At 41.0% G+C, this 26,654-nt stretch overlaps 1 pseudogene; it reads left to right on the top strand.

The window, feature by feature from the left end:
* Positions 1-26,654, top strand: part of LOC140694623 (melanocortin-2 receptor accessory protein 2-like) — a 70,353-nt pseudogene that overhangs the window by 39,415 nt on the left and 4,284 nt on the right.

The following is a 26,654-nucleotide window of genomic DNA, read 5'->3' as shown; positions in this document are numbered from 1 at the left end:
GAACCGTCTATTGTGACTGACTTCTTTCACACTGAGTAACGTTTTCAATTTTTGTCCATGTTGCGGCCTGGGTCAGTACTCTATGCTTTGCCATTGCTGAATTATATTCCACTGTATGGCTGGGACCCACTGTTTACCCATTCATCAGGTGATAGGCATTTTTTTTGTTTCTGCTTTTTGGCTGTAATGAATAATGGCGCTGTGAATATTCCTGTAGGAGTTTTTATGTGGACATTTCTTTTCAGTTCTCTTATGTGTGTGCCCAGAGAGCAGAATTGCTGGGTCATCCAGAAACCAAACATTTCACTCTCTGAGGCCCTGCCAGGCTGTTTTCCAAAGTGGCCACGCTGTGTTACGTCCTCACCAGCAAGGGCTGCGAGCTCCAATTAGTCTGTGTCTTCATTACTGCTTGTTACACTTTTTTAATTATAACCTATTGTAGTGAGTGTGAAGCGGTTTCTCCTAGTGGTTTTGACTTTATTTCCCTTAAAGCTAAAGATATTGAACATCGTTTGATTGTGCTTATTGGCCATTTGTATATTTTCCTTGAAAAATACCTTTTCAGATCCATTATTCACTTTTTAATTGAGTTGCCTTTCTATTGTTGAGTTGTAGGAGTTTTTTTCTTATTTGGAGATACAAATTCCTAATCAGATAAATGATTTGAAAAAATTTTCTCCTGTGTGTTTTTTTTCACTTTCTGTATGGTGTCCTTTGAAGCAAAGTTTTAAATTTTCATGAACTCCAATTTATCTCTGTTTTCTTTGTTCCTTGTGCTTTTGGGGTAATATTTAAAATCCGAGGTATTTTATTTAAACTTTTATATATAAAATAACTTAATTCTTAGGACCGTTCTAGGAGATGGGTGCTGTTGTTCTTCCCAGTCTGTGGATAGGAGACTGAGATGCAGAAAATTTCACTGACATATCAGTGTTACAGCTACCCAGTGTTGTGGGAGTTCAGACCCTCATGTTTGTCCCGAGCATCTGTGCTCTTCCCCTCCATGCTCCACTCCTTCCTGGAATCGTTAATGAAAAAGTCTTTCCTTTTTTGATTTCTTGTTAGTTTGTTTTCTCATTGGGGACCGCATCACCTCATTTTCCTTGCAGAGGTCAGTGTAGCTTTATTTTAGGTCTCATGTAGGCAGAAGCATTGCTATCAGTTATCTTCTTTATTACTCACCCTCGAGTGATGATTGTTGCTAGTTGACCCAATCAATTCATGCTTAAGTCTCTCCTGCTCATGACACTAAAAACAGTCATGACTTACAGAATGCTCAAAGAAGAAAGTACCTGATTGATTTCATTTTGCTACCCAATCAAACCAATCAAATAAAAACCCCGATGTTGACACAGATTATAAGCCCTCCAGAATATGGTCACTGTCTTCTTTGTGTTTCATTTGTTTGGTCACAGTGTCTGGATAGTGCCTTGCTGTCCAGCAGTTTTGTTAGGATACGGTGCTCGTGAATCATTGTAAGGACAGTATTTGGACAACAGACTGTGTTGTTCATTTCACGAGGGAAAAGAGCATATAGAAATACTGCTCAGTTCTATTTTAAAATTAAGCTTGGAATTTTGAGAAGAGTTCAAGAAACCACACAAAGCTCTTTTTCACTAACTTTAGATCTATCTTATACACATTATGGTTACATAGCAGAGTAACTTATCAACTAAATTTGACAAGAAGAGTGTATTATTGATTATTTGTTTTAGTTGAAATATTCTACCTGGGATAAAGTAATCAGTGCCCATAAATGAACAAATATGTTTGTATTTCTATGCAACATGGGAGCAGACTTCATATGTTTCTATATAATATATATGACTGTGTGTTTTAATCTGTCTGTCAGTGTTTTTATACTTTTTCAGCAATGTTGTAACTTTAGAATTCTTCTAAGAAAATCACCCCCGATTCTAGTGCAGTTTGTACAGTGTATCCTCTCTTATGCATGGGATTCCACTGTCCCCTCAGTGAGGAATTTCCTCTCCTATTGAGTCAGTAGCAGAGTTAAAGGAACTGTGATTTCTAGGCCTTTGCTCTCCATGTGTTTGCAGTTGGCTGTCAATCACAGTTTTCCCTTTCTTGAGTTTTCATTGTTAAATTAGAATTATGGAAATAACTATTAATATGTTGCATCGGTCTCCCTAGAAACTTGATGTGTTTGTGCTTTTCAGTTTTCAATTTATGAAAAATTTAAACGCACTTTTTTTTAAGTAGTCCTTTCTCACTAGATATTTGTTTAACTCTTTATAGTTAAAATATTTTTTTCCCAATGAATGAATCGGTGTGCATGTTTTAAAAGGTACGTTACTTTTTAGTTTTCATATTGTAACAGTTATATTCATTGTAGAGAATTTGGAAAATAAGGATAAAAACAATAATAACTTAAAGATGGCCTCTAACCTCACCTGGAGATACAGTTGTAAGGTTTGATATTGAGAATTACAGGTCCTCTCATGTTGTTCTTCTTCTTCAAGTATGTTTTTGTCACTTAGACCCTCGAATTCCCATATGAATTGTAGCAGCAAGCTGTCAGTTTCTGCAGAGGAGCCTGCTGGGATTGTGATCGAGACCACGTTGAATGTATGGATCGCTCTGGGGAGCACTGCCATTTCAAGAGCGCTGTCTTCTGATCCAGGAATGTGCGTGGTGTGTCTGTCCAGGTATTTAGGTCTTCTTTAATTTTTTTCAGCAATGCGTTGATTTTACAGAGTATTATTTTACTTTTTTTTCTTTGCCTTTATACTGAGGACAAGTGTGCAAGGTACCGGGATCAGAAGTGTATTTGAGCCCCGCCACTTGCTGCCACCATGGACGCTGTGCTCTTGCTTTGCCCTCTGTAAAATCTTCCACAAAATAAGACCTCAGTAACTCTCTCTTGAATGAATGATTATATGATTGTTGGATGATGCTTGAGAGTCCTTGTGATGATGTCTTTTTCTCAGCCTTTCCCCTCTTCTTAACTATGCCCTTTCTCTTCCTTTCCTCCAGCCTGGTTTTCAGCCTGCCTGTGGCATTGATTTTCCCTGTCTGTAGACTCTTCCTTTCACTGGTACATGATAATGTTACATGGGGGCTGTGGAAACTTGCTAGATATCAAGAAAGAGCAAATCCATTGCATGCTAGTATTTTTAGACTGTGGTATTTTTTATCGATTGAAATTAAATGAGTCACACCACCGGAGCCCTCCCGTGAGCTCTTTTCGCCTTCCTACAGGTGATACTGCTCTTGTTGCTGCATGTGCCCTGCCCCCAGCCTTGGTTTTGGAATTGAGAAAGTCACCCTCAGTGGAGCCCTCTCTTTAAAAGATGAAGAGAACATTTGCTCCTTCTCCCTCGTTGGGGACTTGGATGAGATGAGGTACCAGATAAAGAATGGAGCCCCTCCTCATTCTGACCCCTGCTCTTTCCATTCCTTTCTCCAGGGGAAAAGAGTACAATTGAACAGTATAAAGATTGATTGTGAGCTAATGAGATAGACAAGACAACCGAACATTAATTAAATATCCTTTCATGCCGGAAACAAATGAATTATACACACAAAAAGCACATAAATCACGGTAGTACTGTGGTTACAAACATGGGTCCGAGTTCGAGTCCTGCTCTGGAGTGACCAGCCCTGTGAGTTGGAGAACTGGTAGGTCGGCTTAGCCTCTCCCGGACTTGTTTTCTGTCCTGCAGAGACGGGGCTCGCTAGGCGTCCCTCCCCCGTAGAGGTGCTGAGGGGTGTAAATGATGCGCGTGGGCAGCCCGAGCACAGCTGCTCGTTCCTCATAAGTGCAGGATAGAATGGATTTGCGGAGACGGCTTTATGACCGCCCCGTGTAGACTCTCAGTGCTCCAAAGGGATGCCTTGTGGTTTGGAGGTGGGATTCCCACTTCTGTAAATACCCAAGGATTGTGTTATTTGGCCCTGCTTATTTGAATGTATTCTTTAGTAAGTACATATTGTAGATATATTTTTCAAGCATGCATGCTTTTTTCTTTTATTATTTATATTTCTACCCTCTCGTCTCTTGGTGTGACATTTCATGGAATCCAAGAAACAGTCCTAAGCTACCTGCCTCTTCACACTTCTCCATGGTGGTTTTCTTCCCAGACTAGAAGAGGGTTTTGCATAGGAAATTTTCTTTGTTCCCCTTTTCTTGGAGTCTCTCTGTCTGTCTGCCCATCTCTCACCTGTCCATCTGTCCATTTCTCTACCCACTCGTTCTTCTGACTTGTTCCAAGAAGCATTTCAGGCAGCTTAGAGAAGAACAGATACCAAATAAACAGGTGAGAAAATAGGGCCAAGTTCAGACAGTGAGGCTAGGAGGCGAGCCTGTTTGAGGGTTGCAGATGTGAGACACACACCTCTGCCCTGTCATTTATAAGATGGACAGCAAGAGTGTGCCCGAGGCTCCCACCAGACACAGGGTAACAGAGTTTATGGGAAATGCTCACTGGCTGTGAAATAAATAAGTGGCTTAGGAGAAGCCCAGTCTTTCCTGCTACTAAGGCTTAGGAGAATATTTTGACTGTCTTCCAAAATCAGAGTATTTCATCGTTTCTTTTGTCAGAGTTCTATGTATAGTTGGTTACATTCTATATCTGGAAATTTCTCCAAAACTGCTTCCCACGTGAGTCCCATGGCTCAGGAATGGGGTGGTTCTGCTCATTGACCGGGGTTGGCCAGAAACAGAAAATGACAGCCTCAAAGGAGCCTGTGATTTCTCAGTTATGTTTTGTCAGTGCTGTACATTTCAGAGAATGCTTTCACAGTTTCTCTCCATCTGAGGCGGCAGTGTGCTCTTACCAGCATCAGGAGCTCAGGGCCACGGGATGGTGGGTGCTGACTGCACTGCCGTCAAGAAAGCTAAGGTAGTCACTGCAGGCGTGGTGCTTTTACGTAGTGCATTTCATGTTCTTTAATAGAAGGCTTCAACAGGGAGTTAATTGAGTTAATTAACATTTAATAAATATGATGCTGTTTTAAAAGACAGTTATAGGCAGAATATAAGCTGTGTAGACTTTAAAAACGGTTTCATTTCTGAAATTTCAGTAGGGAAGGTTCACAGTTTATCTTATTTATGCCTCTCTTATAAAGTAACAAAGAAACAAGACAGAAAAAGCAGAGGATGATTTCTGTTCTTCGTCTCGGCTTGCAGGTGCCCCTACCTCCAGTGGCATCCATCCAGACACCAGCAGTGACACTGGCCGTGCTCAGAACTGCCTCAGCCCTGAAGACACAACTGACAAATAGAAGGGGACCGCGTCCTGTTACAGCAGGTGCTCTCCCTTTGTGGGTCCTTACGTAACTGCGCGGTGTTATTCAGGATCGCCCGTTCCACATTGTGCGACGCTACTGCGGTGTCTCCTAGTTACTTGTTTCTGTAAGTACTCGTGTATTTTCTCCAATGTGTGGTACTAGACATCTAAAAATGCTTTTTTTCAGATGAAAAACAATGTGTTTTTAATATAATAAGTCTGAAAAAAGGTGTAAGAGAGGCTATCCTGGTCCCACTACTCGGAGATAATAATTAACACTTTAACGTCTATTTTTGTCCTTTTCGTCAGTGTGTATCACCTCTGTCATAAAAACCAGCGAGCACTCTGTGCCTGTTTACTGTGTGGAGAACTCCATTTTCCATTCGGCTTTTTATATTTTTTCTGCAATATTCTATCTCCCCTGGCATGATTTTTAATGACCAGTATAGAATTCTGTCTTGTGGAGGCATCGTCCATTTTACTTCAGACTAAAATAAACTTTTAAATTCCAAGTATACTTTACTGAAATACTGAAAAGAGAACCGTGGTGGTACCGAAAGTCCCCTACCTCCCTTCCCCTTATTTCCTGAAGGTAAAAGCTGTTGACAATGTGTATATATTTCATGACCTTTATGCCTAGGACATATATATATACACATACATACATATGTACATACATACACGTATATGAGAAATCTATATATATGTGTGTGTTTATATGCTTTATTGAAAATTAAGGCCATACTATATGTTTTCTACAGCTCACTTTATTCACTCAGGGGTATATCATAGACGTCCTCCCACTCCAGATTCACCCGGTCCTTTCAGATACAGTGGAAGGGGTCTCCTGATGTGCAGGTGTGGTCTCTTTTGGAAGGACACCTTTGGTGAGAGAGTGCTGTGGACAAGGCCCTGGACCATGCCGAAACACCGGCCCCCTCAGAGCCCACAGCTCGCCGTGATTTACTGCATAATTTTCTTGATGGTGGACGCTTAAGTTTTCTCCATTTTCCACTGTCAGTAATGATGTTTGACTGGCATCCTTCTTGTACAAACATTCCTGTAATCTTGTATGAGTATTCCTTTAGTTAAGGCTTCCTGAAATTTAGTCCCTGGATGTGACATTTACATTCATCACAGGCTCCTTTCAAGAGACTCTAGAAATTCCTTCTCCAGTGGGGAATGAATAGATGTAGAATAATTTCTGTAACCAGTTCTATATCGCTGGATATGATTTCACTTCAGCTTTTCTTCCCAGCATTGTAAAAAGTGCTGTGTAAATGCCCTGATGAATACATCTTTTTGAACTGATTTTTTTTCTAAACGAAACGATTCCTTGAAGCTGAGTTGAGTCTGTGTGTACACACGTTTTTCAGTGTTTATATATCCATTGACATGTCGTCCTCCAAAATGTCGCTCAAAATTTGTTCTCTCACAGATGGATACTAGCTAGAATATCTTTTATAAATATTTGCCAATATGATGAGCAAAAGTGCTTTTTCATTGTTTTAGCTTGCATTTGATGACCAGTGAGGTATTCAGTATTTTTCACTCATTAGCCATCTGACTTTTTAAAAGTGAATGATCCCTTTTGTCCGTTGCACACAGTTAAGTGAGGGAGCTTCTTGTTGCTTTGTGACAGCTCTTTGTATGTCATGAACATTAACCCCTTGTCTTCATCAACATGTATCACAGAGCTTTTTCTTGTCATTTCTTGCCTTTCATTTTGTTCAGTAGGTTTATTTTTGTTGTGGCCCAACATATTCTTAAGGTATTAAATGTCTTCCTTTTGGGTTTTAACTTTGGTATTATTCTTAGAAATACTTTCTTATAATGGTACAAATCTCTTCTGCAGGTTTTTAAATCTCTAAGATGGAGATGATAATGGTAATTGTTCTAGTGAAGAGAAGTTGAAGTAATATGAGCAAAGGGTTGTATTGGCTCTTATTAGTACTTTCTAATATTTACATCACTATCTGTAATTTTTCTTGTGGTCATTATGACAGGAATAGAATTTGTTCTTTGCAGGGGATTCTCTGATTGTCCCAGAACAATTATTGAATTCATACTTTGCTCTTTGATTTGAAATCCCACGTGTACAAAATACTTATGAACACTAGAGTCTCTTTTTGAGCTCATGGTATATTTCTGTAAATCTTTCTTTCTTATTCCAGCTCTATATCTTACATATTGTAAAAATTTATTTAATATCTGACAGTGCAATGTTTTTTCATTCTTTTCTTCCATCCCAAAATTTTTGGCTAGTATTATGACTTTATTATTCCTGAAGAATTCTAAAATAATTTGCTCAAGTTAAAAAAAAAACAGGTAAGAGTTTTCATGGGATTTTTTAGTAAGTTTTGAATTATCTTTAGGGGAACTTACGTCTTTACAAAACTGCTTTCCTCCATGCAATATGTTGATGTCCATACATTCACTCCTCTTAATTTACCCCTCAGTACAGTCCTGTAGTTTTCTCCATGTAGAACATGGGCATTAATTTTGAGTTTATTCAAGATTATTGTTGAGGATTTTGTTAATTTTTTAAGGGAGAATTTTTTGGTATTACATTTTTTAACTGTTTAAACTGACACCTAGGAAGGCAGATTCGGTTTGTAAATACTCACTTTGTAACTTGTCATTTAAAATTGTAATTATTAAGTACTTGTTCCAGAATGCTTTCTTTTCTGTTTTTAAAAGTTTGTTTCCAAGATTATCAAAATGGTCATAGCTAAGTAGTACACGTGGGGAGACAGATGGAGAGAGGTAGTGTGGTTCATGTACAAACTGTGAGCAGTTTCATGGCTGCCTTTAGGCTGGAGAAGCCACAGAAGAGTCCAGGAAAGACCAGGGATAGCTTTGTATGCACTTGAAAGCCAGCTTTCCTGCCTTTATGGAGAAGCCTGGTGCGCGTGGCAGGTAGATGATCAAGGTCCGATGGAGGTCATTGGCTGGACACAGCACTGTGTCTGTGAGAAGTGGAGACCAGTGCCATGGGAAATGCTTGGTGCCAGGAACACTGCAGGGAAGCTGGGTAGCCTATGCGTTAAGGATTTTCCAGTCCTGAGAGTTGGAAGTTCAGACTCTGCATTCAGATCTGAGTTTGAATTCATCCTCTCTTGTTTACTGGTCCTCAGACTTTTGCCAAGTTATATACCCTCTTTGAACTCCTGTTTTCTTGTCTCTCAAAATAGGAGAATTACGGCCTGCTGCTAGAGTGTTTGATCAGGGTAAATGATTTGTGTCTGTAACATGCCACGTACAGTCACAAGCTCAGTGAGAAATGGGCTGTCGCCTCTTCTTCTGCAACTCAGTGCTTGACAAGGCATGGGAGAAAGCCAGTCCCTAATTTGTGTGTGATGCAAGAAGGAACAAAATTAATGTCTTGCCTATCCCTAGCAGTATTCTTACTCCTTAGCTTCATTTACTTCTTTCCTCCTTTCCTTTCTCCTTTCCCCTCCTCCACCAAAAGAGCCTGAGACTCTCTGAGAACACTAGATTCAAATCACTTTAAAGGTTTTCTCATCCTCATGAAATGATACTAACATAAAAAAAAATCTTTACACATCCCAGAATTCATTGTATTTGATTTACACACACACGCGTGCACGCACACACACGCACACACACACACAATCAGGGTACCTCCCACTTGCTGAGGGAGGAGGACCACTTTTTCTGAGTTTTCATTCAGTGAGCGTGAGAACAAAGTCTCTTATGTAGACATTCACCCGGCTTCGTGCATGGTGTTTTCAATTGGATTTCTGCTTTGTGGCCATAGACATATTCTCCTAATAGAACACAGTAAGTGAAGACATAGACATTTTGCTGAGATATTGGTGTCATCATATTTGAGTTGGAATGGGCTTGAGACAGCAGAGTCATAACTTTTTATGGGTGAGAATCCATTAAAGTGTAACTTGGACAAAGACCTGGGTCTTCTGCCATCGTGTCCAAGCAGATGAAGAGGCAAATGGTTGTGGGATGGCAGGGATCCTTCTTGCTTGGGTTCCAGGGTCTTGCTAGTTTTCATTGCTCAGCTGCCTTTAGTTTATATCCATGTGGCCTCTCATGGGAAAGTCACTCTGTCCTTATAGACTGAGTTTCTAATCAGCAAAAAGCTCTGGATCCACTCATATTTCTCAGAGTTTTTCTGCTGACCTGCTGACACTTTATATAAATGAGACCTAAGAAACTACCGGATATAAAATCCTTACTGTTATCACTTGCCCTCGATTTCCATAGGAATGGGGTGCTGTCTCAGGCTGTCTAAGGCTATATTTGAACAATGATAGGGTGTTAGGCTGTGCTACTGGACCCTCCACAGTCGAATGGGATTTCCACCTTAGTTTTTAGAATCAGGCAGACGCTTTCAAATCTTGCCTTTACCAGTTACTAGCTTTGTGACCTTGGGGAAGAAACTGCACTTATTTGTGTCCAATTTTCTTTATATGTAAATAGGTTCAGTATTTATTTTAATGTTTTTGTTATAGAATTGAATGAGCTAATTCCCTCATTTATACCTAAAATACTGATCGTGTGGTTCAATGGTGGTGCCTTGGTAGTTGATTACTAAGGAACTCGGCAGTGAGAATAGGGGTGGGGGACCCCTGGATCATAGAGCTTATATTACAGGATATGCTTGTAAAAGACTGGATGTGCAGTGGATTTTTAGTAAATAGCCATTCCTTTCCTAATCCGCATTGATTGTTTATAAATCTTTATACTAATATATGAGCAATTTTTATTGCAATTTAAATATCTTTGTAGTATTTAATATATGTAGCTATAACAAAAATACGTGAAATAAAATGATTTGATTTTTTTCAATAAGCAAAACAAAAAAATAGAAAAGAAAAACAGTTTTGAAAGAGTAGAAATAATTTTATTTCCATGGAATCAATTCCCAAGATAGGTTTTTTGGTTCTGTTGTTAAACAGCAAATAAAATTGATAGGTTGTGACATAATGGAAATGAGGAAACAGTGGAGACATACTACCTCCAATACAGTCATTTTGTTATCAAGTCCCATCTCGTTCTGCTTACTGCATGACAGGCCAATAAATCGGGAGATGAGCTGTTGGAGCAAGGAATAGTGACTTTATTTGAAAAGCTGGCAGACCCAGAAGATGGCATACTGATATCCTGGGGAACCCTCTTCCCCAAGTCAGAATTCCGGCTCCTTTTATACTAAAAAGAGGCGGTGGTGTGGTTGGTTGTTGCAAACTTCTTGCTGTACGAATTGTTTGTCCTTGGAATCCTTTGTTCTTGCAGCTGTCCATGTGGATCAAATCATGGTGCCCCTGAAAAACCTCCAAAAAAAACACAAAGTTTATTCTCTGTTTTACAACTTCTCATCCCTATTTAAGTGCAGAAGAGCTAACAGTCTTAAAGATCAGAGCCCGGAGAATAGGCTCTCCTGGATATTTCAGGCTAAAGGCAACTTTCTTTTACAAAAGGTGCAGAGCTAGCAAGTCTGAGCCTAGAAAACAGGGCACACGGTTAAAGCCCAAGGAACACTTCTAACATGGAGTCAAATTTGTTCTTTTCTATTACAATTTCTTTTTCCACTTCATAAATAATTTTAGTAAGAAACATGAACAATTTTTTTATTTTTGGTTCTTAATAACGGATAAGTGGGCCAACTACATTTTTGTGATCAGGGATGCTGTTCGGGCCTTGGGGTCACAGCAAACTCTTGTTGGGGGTGGTCAAACCTGAAACATGTCTGATGCCCTGTAAGTGTTGGTGAGGGTCCCTCTAACCAGGGGCTGCCTTCAGGAACCAGCATATGGGCATTGACCTCTGGAGACCTCTTTTTCAGCTGCAGGAAATTTTTTCAGATACTGTGATTGAAAAATCATTCCAGCTGGGGATAATTAGGGAATAAAGGAAGAGGAAAAGGGCTTGGTGTAGAGTAGAAGAGAGGGACAGAAGATCAGAGAGCCTGGGGAATAGGCAGCTGGGCCTCAGGAAAGAGAGGAGTAGAGGTGGGGAGGGGCACGACCCTGGAACCAGCTCCTGCACCGTCCCCGCACCCAAGCCACACAGCTTTTAATTGGCCCAGGATGCTCTCCTGTCTGGATGTCACCCTGGGCAGAACCATGAGAATCGAATGTAAGGGGTGGGCAGCACTCACATAGGGGTCACTGAGGACTTTGATCAAGTCCACAGTGCCTTTTCTGGTCATGTGTCTTCCCTTGCCCTTTATCTTAGGATCTGAAAAGCAGGAGCAAGGAACTCAGGGAGAGATCCAGGAAGACATCTGACTGTGTAAGAGACGACAGTCACAGCGACACGGGGAACGAAGACACTTGCAGCAAAGTAAAATAACTTCACAACTATTGCATCAGAGCTGCAGGTGTGAGAGAGCCTAAGCCTGTCTCAGAGTGCAGGGGACAAACGAAAAGGAATGATAAAATTACCACTGACCATTGAAATTTTATTAAATAGCCTGCTCCTGTTAATTGTATCAATTGATTATGTGTAGGTGTATTTCTGTGAGCATTTATATGTTCAAACAACCCCACCAGCCCCTCTTGCCCACATCGGGGATGGGCTTTCTCAAGCACAGTGCCCCACCTGCTTGGGTGGGCCACACTGCGGGTCCTCGCCTGGGGCCGGGCTGCTGCTGGGCATTGAGTCCCCGAGGCCCGGCCTGTGAGACACGGCCCCAAAGCTCTTGACTGAGGGCCTCCTTTTCCTCCTGCAGTGTAAGAATGCTGGTGACTCAGTTAGAAGCATGCTTCGAAGCTGTCCGTGTCCTTGCCATCCAGAAGCAGAGCCTGGAAGCTTCCAAATTTCTCCAGAATGCGGTTTACTTTCACCTTCGACAGGTGAGTGTATGTCCACTTACAAGTGGAGGAATTACTGCAGTTTTTCTGAAACTTACTCACCACTAGTCCATCTGATTTTCCTGTGCTAGGATTCAGTATGACATGCTAAAAATTCTGGAGTCAGATCTTGAATCCCTGATGAAGAGGATTATTTATTTTATTTCTTTATATGATAGTATTTTACTTTCAAAATTCAGAGTTTTCTGTTCTTTGAGGAATTTTTTCGGGGGTTGGAGAAACAACTTTGCTCTTACCATCTTTGTGACCTGTTTCTATATGCCTCTCACATGTCTTGTCACTTGTGAGGCAGTTCCATTTGTGACCCTGTGTGGGTTGTTCATGTTATAAAATATAAAGCCTGTAAAAGTACAGTCCCTCTTACTTCAAAGATATTCCACAAATACTACTTAAATCTGGGTATGGTTTTAAGAATACAGAATCATTAGAACATGTACTTGCAGGTTGCTAGTGCAAAATCCCCAAATCAATAGTCTAGCTCAACATCTAAAATCTTTCTTATCTTCCTTGGATGTGTGTACATAAGTGAAGCAGTTTGCCAAGAACTCAAGACCAGGTTTAGAAAACAGGCTGGTGTAGCTCAGCAGGTCCTCAGAAGCTGATGCTCTGCCAGAGGGCGGGGCCGAGGGGGGAGGGCGTGTCCTGCCCTCCCTGAGCTGACAGTTTCATGGTAAAGACCTTCACCAGGTGAAGAACTGGGAGTTTCTTCTAAGAAGAGTGGGTTTGAAAAGAGTCCTAAAAGCACGGGAGTGACACAATCCCATTTGTCTCAAGTAGGGGAGAGCGGCTGTGGGGCCACTTGGGAGACTCGTGAGTCCAGGTGGGCAGTGTTGGTGGCTTCCCCTTGAGCTGTGGGACGGTCAGTGGGTAAAAGTGAACAGAATGAAGACATGTTTAGATGGTTAAAAGGAAAGGATGAATGCTGTCTGTGAAGGTAGGATGGAGTAAGGCCCAGGTTTCTGTGTGGATTAATGAGGTAAATGATTGTCATGCTGTGCTCTGAGGAGGGAAACTGCAGAGGGAGTTCCGGGGGGGAACTAAAGAGTTCAGCTCTGGGTAAAGTGAAAGGCTGTTAGATGTGTGATCTGGGAGCTCTGGTGAGAGCCAGTAGTGTGTAGGGGGAGAGGAGAGAGACTTTCAAATCATTTTGTCTTGTGAACATACAAATAAGTATGAGTAATGACAGACTTAACACCTCTATATTCTGGATTTAAAGCCCTGTAAACTTTTGCTATATTGACTGCAGAGGTTCTTAATTTTTTTTAATAGAAATAAAATAAATGGAAACTAAATAGTGTATTTAATGAACATCTAAGAGTTGATGTTTGTCCTTGTATGTATTTTGATACCTCATCTGTTTATAAACATAATCTACAAAAAGTTAGCTTGCTTAGCATAAGAGTTAAAAAGAGGGACGGGGCACACAATGTTGGGGGTTGAGGCTGATCTTCTCGGGCAAATTTTGTAGGCTTTCTGTGCCTTAGTTGCATCTTCTGTGACTGCCCCCGGGCCCCTCATCACAGCTGATTTCCTAGACTAGATGTTGGGAGGGAGGCTGCTGAAAGGAGTAAGAAGTGGCAACTGTTAGGGATACTGAAGAGAGAGACAAAAACAGATTAAGCCGATAAACTGAGTACAAATACCCTCAAAAGACAAAGAATCCTGCAGTGTTTTGAGCCCCTTAGCATAAGGGAAACAAGATCAAGTGGACCCAAACTGTTGAGAATGTGAGTATTGTGGGTGGGAGGGTGTCATCAGAAAATGGTTGAGAAAAGGCCTTTTGGTTTCCCTTGACGTTTCCAGTAAGGATGGGACGCAGAAGCGAAAGCCCCCCCTCTTCACAGCGGAAGCTGCTGTTTTTGCGAAACTGACCAAAGTTTGGAAACCAGTCATCAGTGGTGCTGGCAAATGAAGAGACTTCTGGATTGGGTGGGGCACTTGCTGTGACTTCCAGGTGACCTGCTGGCTGGGGGCTGTGAGGCGGACAGTAGGTTTGCAGGGTGGCCCGGGCATGATCCCTGGCTCTAAGGCTGCTGGTCTGATTAGCAGACCTTGGCACCCACAGTCCTAATGGGGCAGCTCGTGATGTGGCCTGGGACACCTGCCATGCTGAGGGGGAGAAGAGGGCTCCCCTGAGTTGGTGTCCCTGCGGAGAGTGGAAACATCCTCCTGCAGGGGAGGAAGATCCTCTGTACAGGTGGCCGAATGCATAGGCAAGACCAGCCTGAGCACGGAGGGTTTGGGGAGCTGGAAGTCATACAGTGGCCCGAACAGCCTTGTTCCTGAGAGACTGGAGGGAAAAGATGCTGAAAAAGGCAGGCTAGTGTCTGACCCTGTGGTGGGTTATGAGTGACAGGAAAGGACTGGTCAGGCAGGCACAAGAGAACCCTGTGGGCGTCCCAACTGGGGCGTCTCGCTGGAGGGAGTAGCAGAGTTATAGACTTTTCAACTTATTAGCTGTGTGACTTTGAGCAATATCACCCCACTTCTCTCTCTATATATCTTGATGTGTAAAGTGACAGAGTGACCAGCTCGTGTCATCAGAAGGCTTAGTTTAGCTCTGATCCTCTGTGTCCAGTCCTGTCAGTGCTGCCCTGCAAGGTTCTGCAGCGGCTGCACTTACCCTGAGATGGGAGGGTGTAGAGGGACATTGTAGCACACGAGGACAGAAGGGACTGCTTTAGAAGCAGACATGTAGCCTGCTGAAGCTGCAGACCTGCAGGCAGTTTGGTTGATGGTCGTGGAGAGGACTTTGGAGGCCTTAGCGTCGTCTTAAGACTTGTTTTCCCTTGGGGACCGGATTTGCCTTTGCAGAATAATATTGAAGATTTGGGCTTCTGGCAAAGCTGTTTTCAGAGATGGGTATATACGTAACATATCGTATAAAACAAAATGATTTATTTAACTTGTGGGACTTTGCAGCTGTTGGGAACAGCTCTGTTGGCCTGGTCTCCACGGAGGACACTAGGGGTCAGCAGAGCGTGCGTTAGGGCAGGCAGCCCGCAGTGCTGCTGCGGGGGGTTCTCCCCAGTAGGGCGCTCTGCTGAGTTGACTCTTCTCTGAGTTTGGATGCCAGATGAGCAGACAGCAAAGTAATGAGTTCTGGTGGGATTGTATAATGACAGGTAGAAAGAGGAACCCGTAGTTTTTGGGAGTAGAACACGCTTCTGGTTCCTGAACCCGTGTGTTCCATGACAGAATTGATGAGTTTTATCTATTCTGGGATTTGATTGAAATAAACGTTCAGCCTAAAAGTTAAGAGTTATGTTTTATTTGGCGGGAAGACTCGAGCCGGGATGACAGCCTCTCAGATCACTCTGAGGGACTACTCCCAAGGTGTATGGGAGGATCTAGGATATATAGGAGCTTTACAACAAAGACCAGGTAGTTGGAACAATAAAACATTGCTTGTTATCTAAAGAAATTCAGGTGTCTCAGGTTCAAGAATTTAGTGCTTTTCTATGTATGGGAGGAAGCAAACATTTTGGTCATTGAATTCCTTCCTTCGACAAGCACCTAGCTATCTAGGGCCAGTGTCCTGTCGTTTCTTATTCTGAGTCCGCTCAGAGGGCACCACTGTGAGTGGCTAAGAGGTTGGGCTGCAGGCATGTCCTCGCTGGAGGGTGGCAGCAGCCGCTGATGACTTGGTTTCAGCATTCTTTGTTTACTGACATGGTTGCAGTATTGTCATTCACATTGTAGTACTTTCATTCACAGTGCTCCCCCTTGGTCCTAAATTCGACCAATATTTTGAGAGACATTTCATGACCTATTTTGTCCCACGGTGCTAGGATGGCTCATTCCTAGTTCAGGTGAAGAATCTTCTGAACTGCCATTCAAGGTGTTAGGTGTTTTTATCAGGCCCTGTTCATACTAAAAGTTCTCTGGATCTCCTGTCTTACTAGTGTATTATGATCCAGGAAATGTTCACCCTTCGTTGGTCATTCCCATACCTAGAATCACACTATAAAAATTATTTTATGCAGGGCTATAAATTTTATCTATTTCTTCAAGATGTTTAGCCATCATCAATCTTGTAGGCCTAGTTACACATAGGGAAATGTAACAGACAACAATTTTATAAAATAGACAGGATATAAGTAATACAGCTTGTAACGTTAATAAAGTCACGAGTAAGAATTTAATAGCCGAGAAGTTATATTTTTGGGTTAAAATTTTTCTTGTGTTTCTAATTGAGTTTGAGTTACCTTATGAGAAATTTCATATTTATGGGCAGGGTCAGAGCAGGTATTATTTGGCCAGGTGAGGTCACCCACCTTGTAAGATCAACAGTGGCCTAAAGAGAACTATAATTTCCTTTTTAGAATAACGTTTCTGAGGGCTATCTAGTTAGAGCCTTTGAGTAGGGAAACCCACCAAAGTAACACAGAAGTACTAGACATAGGTAATTTACCATAAAGTTAACAATAGGTGTTGTTCATAATCAAAGGTAGGAGAAATTATCAAAGTAATTGGTATACAGGCGTGGTCCGGTGTCTTGGGTCAGCTGTCTACGTCAGAAGTCGTCTTCTTCTCATCCTGGCCTGGTAGCTTTTACTCCATTTGGGCATTATTTTAAGGTGAGCAGTGCTCTATAGGCCAGTGCACTGTAGGGTCTGTTTCTGATAGGAAATGAATCTGAAAGTCCGTTTCCTTCAGCCTTGGTTTGTATGGTCTAGTTAAGAGTACTTGATAAAGGGTCCTTCCATTCAGGATGGAGACAGTTTTTTAAGTCATGCCTGTTCCAGTATGTATAATCCCCTGGCTGCAGGTCATGGGGCATTGGAACTTTACCCAAGGATAGATTACTGAGCTTCAGAAACAAACCTAGAGTATCCTTTTCATAATTCAATTAAACTTTACAACAATGTGACATAACAGCAAGGAATGATCTGGGAAGTGCCTTAGTAAATATAGACCTCAATTAACAAAACTAGAATTTAATATCCTCTAAAATATAATCTTTTTTCTCTCTAAAGTTACCCTCATTTTTCTCAAATATAGCCAAATGAAGATTAACTTTTTTACAAGTTAAGTCTGATTATTTGATCATATAGGCTTTTTTAAATTGGCTGTGTTGGAACTTTTAATAAGGAGTCTCAGGGTAGAATGTTAATAAGATTTCCTAAGGCCAAGAAAGCCACGTCAAGGGCTTGTCATGGGTTTCTGCCTTACAGATTTAGGTAAATCCTTTTCTCTTTAAAATCCTTAAAATACCTTGAGATTCCTATATCTGTTAGGGGATGATCTTCCTCATTTGTCTGATAGAGCCACTGGGGACCTAAGAGTTTTTAGTCTCTTGAGGGATCAGATAGAGAGAAAAGATAACTGTTCCAAGTCGGATTACATAGGTATAATTTATCAAATTGCTGTGAATCATAACTAGCTTAAGGAGAATAGTTTCTTTATGTCTGTGAAACAGGTTAAAAGCCAGGAGTATTTCAGACAAAATCAAAAATTATAACCATATTCACCAGTTTACTCAGTCCCATGTAATTAATTCATTTAATCAGAGTTTTCATTAGACCTTTAAAATTTCATACCCAGTTTAGTTCAGTGTTATAGTTTGAAATTTATTAGAAATCAGTAAATTTCCTTGAAGAGAAAGCATTTTGCAAAACCATCAGAAGAAAACAATTAACTGTCTATAATGACAAAAGATTTAAAATCATGGTTAAACACAGTTACACTATAATCAATAAAGAAACCTGATCACTACAACCAGAATTATGACTGGTAACATTTCAGATATACCAGAATTTTAGGGAGTCCATATAATTTCTAGAATATCTATGTTAATAATATTTTCTCATACAATATTACCTAGGAAGATTTATTATTCAGTTGACAATACCATGTTATTTAACATACCAAATGAAACTTACTAGTTTAAAATCTCTCTTTGGGATGTTTCGGGGGCCCTCTGTAGCATCCCAAACTTAACTGGAGACTAAAAGAACTTTAATTGGAAATTGATATTTGGGTAGCTTGTTAAAAGATTTGAGATCACTTGGTCAGATAAACTTATAGTTCACTGTAAAGAAGTACTTATTCATTAACAAGAAAATCCTTCAAAGGTAAAGGCAGAACAGATCAGTTAAGTGGTATAAGAAGTTTTACAATTTGTTACTGAAAGTGGATTAACATTTTAAGAAAATTTTGTCCTCTTAACAGTGAAAAAACCAAATCTAGTCTTGTACCAGCTTGCTTCTAAGATTCATTTACTTTGCCCAAGTTCATTGTAAACTTAGCCAATTCCGACCACGTACAAAACTCTTTCCTCAGGGTTCCTCTTCCACAAGCCTTCCACAGTTTCTATACTCATATTAGTGTGTCCCTTATTTTCTCTTCCATTCAGAAGTAACCAGCTTCAGGAGAAAGTCACTATTTTTCCTTAACAAAATATAATTCCATTCTTATATCTTCCTTTACACATTTCTCTTACTTTCCTAGGATTCTGAGATCATTCCCTTAATAATAGAGACTATTTCAGGGTGGCACCAACCATTTATTAATATTTCTAAACACCTTTAGTTTCTCTGTAAGAAGAAGTTACATGTTAAGTAATTCATATTTCAATCTTATTTTATCTGAAAATGGCATAGCTATTTAGTAAAATCCTGTCAGTTAACTTAATTTAGCACATCTCTAGAATTTAAAGGTACCAATCATTTAGAGATTATCTTAAGCATACATTTTAAAAATATATTTTAAAAATGAACCCAAGGCTCTCATCTCATTTGCATTTAATTTACTTAAAATTTTACCACACCACATTTCTATTATTTTTTTCTTGACAAATCTGCAACAGATATAACAGGATCTTATTTGACTTTCATTAAACCTAGGTACAGTAAAGGTATTATAGTTAATATTGATGACTTTAAAGATGTTTATATTAATTAGAACGTACTTAAACTGAACAATATCAAATATTATCTTAATATTGAATACTTTCCAGTTCACGTGAAGCTGAAATTCAATTTGGTCAGTTTTTATTTTAAAAATACTTCATTTGTAATCTTATTTTTTATGCCAATTAAGCAGAGCTCTTTGACTTTGATTTTTTTTTTTTTAGCTGTAGAAATATCTCACGTCTATAATGTGCATGTAGGCTTGTAAAACGACAAAAGCTAGAGATCTCATAGCTTCACTTTGAAACTTACTTATAAGATAGGTATAATAATAGCTGGAGTAAGCTGAATTTGCTTGCTCAAATCACTAAGGCTTACTATTTATGAAACAGACATTTAAGATTTCTTGACAAAGTCTGAAGGACCCGTCAGAGTTCTGAGTTCTAAAATGCCAAAAATTTCTTGGCCTTAAGTTTTATCTCATTGAGCTAATTAGGCTCAGTCCTAGGTCACTGTTTGGTGAATTTACATTTCTGATCTGCAAGACAAAGACACACGCTTCCAGTTCCCCAGAGAACTGCTCTGTCACCCAGTCCCAATTGTATATCCTTAATTTGCTTTTTTGTATCAGTGAGAAGAGCTGTAAACAAAGAATTCCATGTTTTAAAATTTTAAGGTTTACCTTATCATGTCTTCCAAAGCTTGCATAACGCATTTAGTAAGGTCTCTTTTCCTTGAGTTACAAGTTAAACCCAGGGTAAACCTCTTATTATATGTTTTTATTAGCCACTGAATATTAGTTTTTAGTTTTACGTTATACTGGACGGCTCATGTAACTCTATTGGTTTCCTTTATTTGTACAATTAATATTTTCGGAGGGACAGATATGGGCCCAGCCTTATAATACCAAGAAGGGAAGCGTTTTTCCATTGAAACATATCTATCCCACAACACAATTAAGCAGAAAGTTTATATAAAGCCCATTTAAATATACCAATTTTAGAAACTTTTATCTCAATTTTATTAAATCTTATACCTTTAATTTTTATATTTATTAGGTTTAATCAGTAATTCCTATTTCTAGAAGGAGTGCCAGATGCTTTTTTGTGTGTGTGTGTGTTTGTGCATTGTATCTAATTTTATAGAAAAGTCTCTAGGATCCCCAAGATTGAGCCAAAGTGCTTAGGGCCTTCTCAATTTTTAATTTGACTATTTGGTCTGTTGTTCCAATCATTGATCAAGTATTTCAGTCTATATATATATATATATATATATATATATATATATATTTATATATATTTATATTTTAGCCCTATAAATACATATATTTTAAACTGTGTTAAATAAAACGGACTTGTTTGAACTTTAATGTTGGGGGCAGTAGGTGATCCCTTTGGCCCTTTATCTTAACTTTACGTAGTGTAGTATCAAAACCTAGTATCTAAATCCAAAAATGTCCATTTTATTTATCTCATTCAAAATAACCATTTAAAAATATTTATCCATTTGGGATAAGCCCCTTATCTTTTTTTCCGACATTTTTACAATCGTTTTTCCAATTATCAGCCTAATTAACATTAATTATTCTAAGTTTTTATTAGCATCTCTAAAACCATTGATAGGAAAGGAAAAACACAAATGTAGCATTTCAAACCAGTTTTTTTTTTTTAACTAAGTTCTTAGGTTAACCATTAAATATATTCTTCTACCTTTAAACTTGATTTTAATAGGTACCAATAAAACAGCTGTTTATAATGAGAGCTCTTTCAACTTTCACCAATTTAAAAGTTTTTCCAAATTAAAGGATCCATCATATGGCCATCAATTTATATATATGTAGATCGTGATTTTAAACCAATAAGATGAAGATGCATTTCCACATGAGAGTGGGGGTGTTGCCTAAATAAAATTCAAAAGTTTACTCTCCAAAAGCTAGAGGCCTTTGTGGCCCAGGCTGATGCAACAAAGGTTAAGATGGCAAAATGTCTGAAAATTAGTACTACAAAAGGATTGTTGAGAATCCCAATTTATTTGCGTGGCCACCATATGTACACAATACTTGTACCTTTTGCATGGCAGAGTCCAAGTTTTCCTTTAAAAAAAGGAAACACATATATACATACATACACACATATAAAACACTCGGAGAAAGATAAAATGTTTACAATTCAAAGACACAGGAAGAGAAATCCAAGTTCCCCCTAAAGGGGATTTCGTTTTTATAAGTTCAGAATTCCAAAAACTGTTTTTATCAGGCCTGGTTAGTTACTTTCAGAGTGAGATTTTTTTTTCTAATTCCCAAATAATGTTGTAAGTCTTGTACGTATATAAACCTGGCTGGGGTATTAGTTGGAGGCTGGCAATGTGTTATTTCTTTTTCTTTTCTTTACTGTTTTTTTTTTTTTTAAAGTTCTATTTCCCATTGTAAGGTCGGGTTCTCAGAATAAAATTGCTAGTAAGATTTCCCACAGGGACAACTCTATGGCATGAAGTCTTTGCCCCTACCATTCCTGCAAGTTTCTCTGTCACGGAAGAAAGCTGTTACCAGCCAGGAGGAGGGTCCCATTTTTGGAGTTGAAAGGTTCCTCATAAGAGTTTTACTTTTATCCCGAAAAATTCAATGGAGGTAACCAAAGTGAGGAAAACATTAGACCAGCCTCTTACCTAACCACTCAGTCCTGAAGCCAGTGTCTTTCAACTTGGACCCGCTCAGGACGTCTCCACTGGGTGAGTATTTTCCTGGTATGTTTCCACCAGCCCCACTTCGGACGTCTATTCAAGGTGGCTATTTCCCGTTATGTTTCAACCAGGCCCCACCCAGTATGACCCCACTAGGTGGGTAATTCCCCCAGTACCTTTCACCTGGAGGGCCAGGTACCTGGAAACACCGCCAAATAAATCTCAGGATCATCAACCAATATGGGAGATCCTAGAACCAGGAGAGACTCACCCAGGTTCATCTGGACTCCCCGAGGAGGCGGATGGGCACAAAGGGCCACTGCTGGTACCAAGGCTCCAGTTACTCGGGGAGTTCAGGTAGAGAGAAATCTGCTCTGGGTCCCTTTATGGTTTCCAAAACTGTTGACTGAAATACACGTGCAGCCTAAAAGTTAAGAGTTATGTTTTATTTGGCAGGAGGACTGAAGGCCAGATGACATCCTCTCAGATCACCCTGAGGGACTGCTCCCAAGAGGTTGAGGAGGAGCTAGGATATATAGGAGCTTTACAACAAAGACCAGGAAGTTGGAACAATAAAAGATTGCTTCTTATCTAAAGAAAGCCAGGTATCTCAAGTTCAAGAATTTAGTGCTTTTCTATGTATGGGAGGAAGCAAACATTTGGACTCTGAATTCATTCTTTAGACAAGCACCTAGCTATCTAGGGCCAGTATCCTGTCCCTTCTTATTCTGAGTCTGCTCAGAGGGCACCATGGTGAGTGGCTGCAGAGGCTGGGCTGCAGGCCTGTCCTTGCTGGGGTGTGTTGGCAGCCGCTGATGACTTGGTTTCAGCATTCTTTGTTTACTGACATGGTTGCAATATTTTCATTCACATTGTAGTATTTTAGCTCACAGACTGATTATGGATAATCTGCAACCTTGGAAGGCAGCCGAGACCGAATTACTGCAGGTTCCTTCTACTTTAATAAGCCGTGTGCAAACATAAACATGGAGGAAGCAGACATTTGGATTTAGTGGTGTAGGGAAGGGTTTCTGCACATTACAGGAGAAGGCATGGCAGAATTCCTCTTCTTTGTGGGCAGGGACGTGAGTCCACCTTTCTTTTCTGTAGTGGTTTCTGAGAACAGTTAATGGTAATTAACCAACATTGACAAACGGTGGCACACATTGCATTTAAGAGCTGGCCGGCTGCAAACTTGTGTATTGGACAGGTGGATTTCATAGGCAAGTGGTCAGGTGGATGGGAGAGAGATGGAGCCCAGGCCTGGGCCCAGATTCATTTTTAAATCACCATTTCCTCACCATAGGGCCTTGGACTAGTATGTAACCTCTCTTAACTTGTTAGTGAATCTGTGAAATGGACATGATAATATTCGTTTTTTCCTGGGATTGTTGTAAGTTGTAAAGAGTATTATAGCACACGTGAAGCACTTAACACACTGGCACTTAGCAGTGTTCACTGTGTGCGGCTTTCCTGCTTGGCGTGTGTCAGAGCCGTAAAGGCAGCATTTGTCTGTTGAGGATGCACTGGTAGCCCCTTGAATAGTTTGTGAATTTGGTGATTTCCTTTAATCCTTGTAACTCTGTGTGCCATGGGCAGTTCTTTTCATGGACAGATGAGGAATCTCAGGGTAAAGAAGACTGTGTAATTTGCCTAAACTCAGACCATAATTTTGGGTGCAGGGCCTCAGTTCAGCATGGGCCCCTGTGCTTTCTGCCCTCTCCATTCAGCACCAGAACGCGATGTGGGTTTGGCTGTCTCCCAGCCCAGAATATCCAGCAGGCAGCAAGACACACCTGGCCCTGTGCTGCTTGAGCAAAAACTCCGGAGGGGAGGCAGTTACAAAAGGGATAAACATAAAAACAGAAGACTGCAAATTGTGATCAGCTCTGAGAAGGAAAGGAACACGCCTCGCCGTGCAGAGCTGGGAGATTTCCCGTCGGGGCTGCTCTGGGGGCGTTCATCTCAGCTAAACAAGCTCCGCTCCTGCACCAAGGCAGGAAGGCAGGGCAGGTGTGACCAGGTAGACTGGGCCTCGTTGATCATACTCATTCCCCATTAACGGCAGCTGTCACGGGCACTTAGCTAGTAAACGATGTCGGCCACAATCATCACGCACCTTGCTTGGTAGTTTTATTGGCCCCACCTTTGAGATGAGGTCATTGAAACTGGGGAGTTTGTTGCATGCCCGTGGTTACCTTGGAAATACGGCCATTGGTCTTTCAACTTAGACTGTTTTGGCTGTCATGCCCCAACCCTGTGAATGGCATCGTGTAGCTTCTCCCAAGTGGCCCAAATGACTGACATTGATTCTCTTAATTCGTAGGAAATGGTATGTGACAATAGGAGAAAAAGGAAGTAAGAAATTATTTGGAAAAATTGAAAAAAATCCAATTCTTCCCCAGCTGGGGGAGCGTACCCTGTGTCACTCACCCCCCTCACTGCCTGGCACCTCCTCCCTGCCAACTCCGTGTTCAGAAGCCACTCTGAGCCTTTGAAGAACATTTTGCCTCATGACACTATTGACTAGGACCTGCGACCTCTCTGTCCCTGGTTTACACTCTCTTCAAAGCCATTTCAATTTTATGCAGGCTTCTCGGCTCAGATGTAAGAATAACGTCTTTAAACTTCTTGATGCAGCTCCTTAATGAAGACCTTGCAAAGGAAACCTAGCCAAAGCTTGGGAGGTATGCAGATAGTGACTGTAACCTCAGCACTTTTTGATGTTCAGAATCAGAGGGGTGGGAGACTTAGGAAAGGCTTTTTAAGGTAGAAAGGGGAAAGTGAAAGGACGAAGGCTGTGTGAGACTGAAACATCTCCGTCTCAGCCAGCAAGGCACCTGAGTTCAGGATGGTGAGAGGAGAGTGCAGAGTTCTGACAAAGAAAAAATGGTGGGATGGGAGGGAGGACAGTTAGGTTCTTTACTGGGGAAGGAAAAATTGGGCTGAGCATTTCCTGGTTGAACAAGAGGATTGTGACATGATGTGCTTGTATTTTGGAGAGAAGGGTTTTGTGGGGACAGGCCTAGGGAGAACGCTCTCTGGATGGGGAGTCAGCACAACAAGGAACCACAGACAACCGGGCCGACCCCAGCGCCCCTGCTGGGGGAGAGGCTGCCCGCCAATTCGAGCCCTGGGGGCTGCTTCTGTCCCTTAGCTGGGGCCTCAGAGCTCCCTTTACAACCCAGTCCTGTTGATACAAGAAAAAATAAGTGGAGCATGAGAAGGGCTGTGTCCCAGGCTTTGGTTGGGCCCCTGGGATTTGCCTCGGCAGATGTTGGTCCTAGGCTTCGTGCAGGAAAGAATTCAAGAGCAAGCCAGTGTTGGGTAAAGGTAGATTTATTCAGAGAGCTACATTGAACGGCAAGAGAAACACCACGAGGTGTGGGGGTTTGATGCTCAGATTAAAAGTAGGTACCCAATCCACAGACAGTGTGTGGGCCTTCTCCGAAGAGGGAGAGACAGGGGTGACCGCGAGGCTGCGCTGTGTTGCTGGTTTTCCTGGGCTTGGTGGTTTCATATGCTCTTAAGTAGAAGGACCAGCCTAAGGGCAAGGGGATGGAATTCCCAGGGAGTTGGCCATTTCCCACCCTTTGACCTTTTGTGGCTAGTCTTGGGACTGCCATTGTGCCTGGGGGCGTGTTATTCACCATGTTACTATTACAATGGGTGTATAATGAAGCTCAAGATCTGCTAGAAGTTAAATCTCTTCATCCTTAGCCTCAAGGCCTATTGGGGGTTGAATCATTCACCATTTTGGTGTTAATTGCTGTGGCCTTCCTTGAATGGCTGTGCTTTGCCCCCTTCCATCCTGTCTCACTGTGATGACACAGAGAGAGCAAAGGTCTGACCCTGCCTGTGCTCCTGCATTTAACAGGGAGAGGTGTGGGGTGGGCTGAGGATGACTCTGTGTGGTGAGAAGAATGTTTCAGATTTTCGCTCGTGGGACATGGGGACCTTCCAGCAGCCACCTCAGATATATCTCACGGGCATTATCGCTTGTGTCACTCATCTTTTTCTATTTTTCTTTTTTTTAAGTATTTATTCTAAATTTAATATCAGGTTTTTTAGGAAAGAAATTTCTCTTTATCTTTTCGTTGAGGCTCTTGTGGGGGGGGAGGTAATTAGGTGTATTTATCTGTTAGTGAAGGCCCTGGGGCTTGACCCCAGGACCCCGTGCATGCTAAGCACACGCCCTATCACTGAGCTCTACCACCCGCCCCGTCATCTTTTTCTTTTTGCTTTAGCTGCCAGGAATCTTACAGCTGAATTTCTAGTCGGCCTTTAACACTTACCCTGACTTCATGGCATCCGTTTTTATGAATTTACCTCCCCCTGGTTTCATTTAAGTATTGAATCTCCATTTTCTCTTCACTCTCACCTTTGTCTTTTTGTTGTTACTGTTGTTAAGCTGTGTTTAAAAAATGTTAAATTTCTCTTTTAGCAGGAGGCTGAAAGTAAATATATATGTCAACAATCTTATCACACTTAAATGCATTTATACATTCTAAGCTGTTTAGTAGTTACTTAAAAACTGAATTGAATACTAAAGTGATACAATTTTTAAATTATTTTTTAGTTTTTTATCACGGTATAGCTGATTTACAATATGATACAAGCTTCTGGTGTACAATAGATGCTCCATTTATAGTTATTGTAAAACATTGGCTGTATTCCCTGTGTTGTGAGATACATCCCTGTAGCGTGTTTACGTTACATGTAGCAGTTTGTATAAGAAAGTTGGGTACCGCAGAGTTTGGGGCGTGGCTGTATCTGACCCAGGTTCTCGGTTCCCCTGCCTGTCAGAGCCCAGGCCCTCACTCTTGTCTGCAGGGGAGTGAGTGGAGGCAGCTCTCATCAGCGCTGGCACCACCCTCTGAGTAACAGTGACAGCAGTGACTGTGGACATGCAAAGTGTTGTTCCAGGACCTTTACATGCATTTCTTCATTTATTATTTAAAGTCCTCCTGTGAGGAATCGTTTTATGTTTTTAATGAATAGTACACTTTATTTTTATT

Source organism: Vicugna pacos, unplaced genomic scaffold (assembly GCF_048564905.1).
Source record: "Vicugna pacos unplaced genomic scaffold, VicPac4 scaffold_66, whole genome shotgun sequence".
Lineage (NCBI taxonomy): Eukaryota > Metazoa > Chordata > Mammalia > Artiodactyla > Camelidae > Vicugna > Vicugna pacos.
The sequence above is the reverse complement of the archived record's forward strand: the minus strand, read 5'-3'. Positions and strand labels throughout refer to the sequence as shown.